The 2,500-nt window shown below is 37.9% G+C and overlaps 10 pseudogenes; all 10 read left to right on the top strand.

Annotated features, from left to right (window-relative positions):
• The window catches only part of LOC148438881 (5S ribosomal RNA), a 119-nt pseudogene extending 12 nt beyond the window's left edge, over nucleotides 1-107 (top strand).
• A 115-nt stretch (nucleotides 108-222) lies between these two features.
• Nucleotides 223-341, top strand: LOC148438880 (5S ribosomal RNA; annotated as a pseudogene).
• A 116-nt stretch (nucleotides 342-457) lies between these two features.
• LOC148438879 (5S ribosomal RNA) lies at nucleotides 458-576 on the top strand (annotated as a pseudogene).
• A 116-nt stretch (nucleotides 577-692) lies between these two features.
• On the top strand, nucleotides 693-811 carry LOC148438878 (5S ribosomal RNA; annotated as a pseudogene).
• Nucleotides 812-927: 116 nt separating this feature from the next.
• Nucleotides 928-1,046, top strand: LOC148438877 (5S ribosomal RNA; annotated as a pseudogene).
• A 115-nt stretch (nucleotides 1,047-1,161) lies between these two features.
• LOC148438876 (5S ribosomal RNA) lies at nucleotides 1,162-1,280 on the top strand (annotated as a pseudogene).
• Nucleotides 1,281-1,396: 116 nt separating this feature from the next.
• On the top strand, nucleotides 1,397-1,515 carry LOC148438875 (5S ribosomal RNA; annotated as a pseudogene).
• A 115-nt stretch (nucleotides 1,516-1,630) lies between these two features.
• LOC148438874 (5S ribosomal RNA) lies at nucleotides 1,631-1,749 on the top strand (annotated as a pseudogene).
• Nucleotides 1,750-1,865: 116 nt separating this feature from the next.
• LOC148438873 (5S ribosomal RNA) lies at nucleotides 1,866-1,984 on the top strand (annotated as a pseudogene).
• Nucleotides 1,985-2,334: 350 nt separating this feature from the next.
• LOC148438872 (5S ribosomal RNA) lies at nucleotides 2,335-2,453 on the top strand (annotated as a pseudogene).
• The last annotated feature ends 47 nt before the right edge of the window (nucleotides 2,454-2,500 follow it).

The raw sequence follows: 2,500 nt of genomic DNA, 5'->3' as shown, positions 1-2,500 counted from the left end.
ACCACACTGTACATGCCCAATCTCGTCTGATCTTGGAAGCTATGCAGTGTTGAGCCTGGTTAGTACTTGGATGGGAGACCACCTGGGAATACCAGGAGCTGTAGGTAAGTTTATACTGCCTTAACATTCTTTTCTATTACATTTTACATTTAATTTTTCAACTTATCATTGAATTTACTTGAGTTAAGAAGTAATAGAGGTCTAAAGTTAATACTTTTGAGCACCTACAGCCAATCCACACTGGACATGCCCAATCTCGTCTGATCTTGGTAGCTATGCAGTGTTGGGCCTCATCAGTACTTGGATGGGAGACCACCTGGGAAAACCAGGTGCAGTAGGTAATTTTATACTCCCATAACATTCTTTTCTATTACATTTTACATTTAATTTTTTCAACTTATCAACTAATTTACTTGAGTTAAGTAGTAATAGAGGTCTAAAGTTAATGTTTTTGAGCACCTACAGCCAAACCACACTGGACATGCCCAATCTCGTCTGATCTTGGAAGCTATACAGTGTTGACACTGGTTAGTACTTGGATGGGTGACTACCTTGGAATCCCAGGTGCTGTAGGTAATTTTAAACTGCCATAACATTCTTTTCTATTACATTTTACATTTAATTTTTTCAACTTATCAATGAATTTACTTGTGTTAAGAAGTAAAAGCGGTCTAAATTTAATGCTTTTGAGCACCTACAGCCAAACCACACTGGACATGCCCAATCTCGTCTGATCTTGGAAGCTATGCAGTGTTGGGCCTGGTTAGTACTTGGATGGGACACCACTTGGGAATACCAGGAGCTGTAGGTAATTTTAGACAGCCAAAACATTCTTTTCTATTACATTCTACATTTCATTTTTTCAACTTATCAATGAATTTACTTGAGTTAAGAAGTAAAAGATGTCTAAAGTTAATGGCTTTGAGCACCTACAGCCAAACCACACTAGACATGCCCAATCTCGTCTGATCTTGGAAGCTATGCAGTGTTGGGCCTGGTTAGTACTTGGATGGGAGACCAACTGGGAATACTAGGTGCTGTAGGTAATTTTATACTGCCATAACATTCTTTTCTATTACATTTTACATTTCATTTTTCAACTTATCATTGAATTTACTTGAGTTAAGAAGTAAAAGAGGTCTAAAGTTAATGTTTTTGAGCACCTACATCCAAACCACACTGGACATGCCCAATCACATCTGATCTTGGTAGCTATGCAGTGTTGGGCCTGTTTTGTACTTGGATGGGAGACCACCTGGGAATACCAGGTGCTGAAGGTAATTTTAGACAGCCAAAACATTCTTTTCTATTACATTCTACATTTCATTTTTTCAACTTATCAATGAATTTACTTGAGTTAAGAAGTAAAAGATGTCTAAAGTTAATGGTTTTGAGTAACTACAGCCAAACCACACTAGACATGCCCAATCTCGTCTGATCTTGGAAGCTATGCAGTGTTGGGCCTGGTTAGTACTTGGATGGGAGACCACCTGGGAATACTAGGTGCTGTAGGAAATTTTATACTGCCATAACATTCTTTTCTATTACATTTTACATTTCATTTTTCAACTTATCATTGAATTTACTTGAGTTAAGAAGTAAAAGAGGTCTAAAGTTAATGTTTTTGAGCACCTACAGCCAAACCACACTGGACATGCCCAATCTCATCTGAACTTAGAAGCTAGGCAGTGTTGGGCCTGGTTAGTACTTGGATGGGAGACCACCTGGGATTACCAGGTGCTGTAGGTAATTTTATACTGCCATAACATTCTTTTCTATTACATTTTAAATTTAATTTTTTCAACTTATCAATGAATTTACTTGAGTTAAGAAGTAATAGAGGTCTAAAGTTAATGTTTTTGAGCACCTACAGCCAAACCACACTGGACATGCCCAATCTCGTCTGATCTTGGAAGCTGTGCAGTGTTGGGCCTGGTTAGTACTAGGATGGGAGACCACCTGGAAATACCAGGTGCTGTAGGTAATTTTATACTGCCATAACAGTCTTTTCTATTACATTTTACATTTAATTTTTTCAACTTATCAATGAATTTACTTGAGTTAAGAAGTAATAGAGGTCTAAAGTTAATGTTTTTGAGCACCTACAGCCAAACCACAGTGGACATGCCCAATCTTGTCTGATCTCGGAAGCTATGCAGTGTTCGGCCTGGTTAGTACTTGGATGGGAGATCACCTGGGAATACCAGGAGCTGTAAGTAATTTTATTCTGCCTTAACATTCTTTTCTATTACATTTTACATTTAATTTTTCAACTTATCATTGAATTTGCTTGAGTTAAGAAGTAAAAGAGGTCTAAAGTTAATGTTTTTGAGCACCTACAGCCAAACCACACTGGACATGCCCAATCTCGTCTGATCTTGGAAGCTATGCAGTGTTGGGCCTCGTTAGTACTTGGATGGGAGACCACCTGGGAATACCAGGTGCTGTAGGTAATTTTATACTGCCATAACATTCTTTTCTATTACATTTTACATTTAAT

This window comes from Taudactylus pleione, unplaced genomic scaffold, assembly GCF_031769625.1.
Source record: "Taudactylus pleione unplaced genomic scaffold, aTauple2 ptg001778l, whole genome shotgun sequence".
Classification (NCBI taxonomy): domain Eukaryota; kingdom Metazoa; phylum Chordata; class Amphibia; order Anura; family Myobatrachidae; genus Taudactylus; species Taudactylus pleione.
Note: the sequence above shows the minus strand (reverse complement) of the source record. Positions and strands in the feature narration are given on the sequence as shown.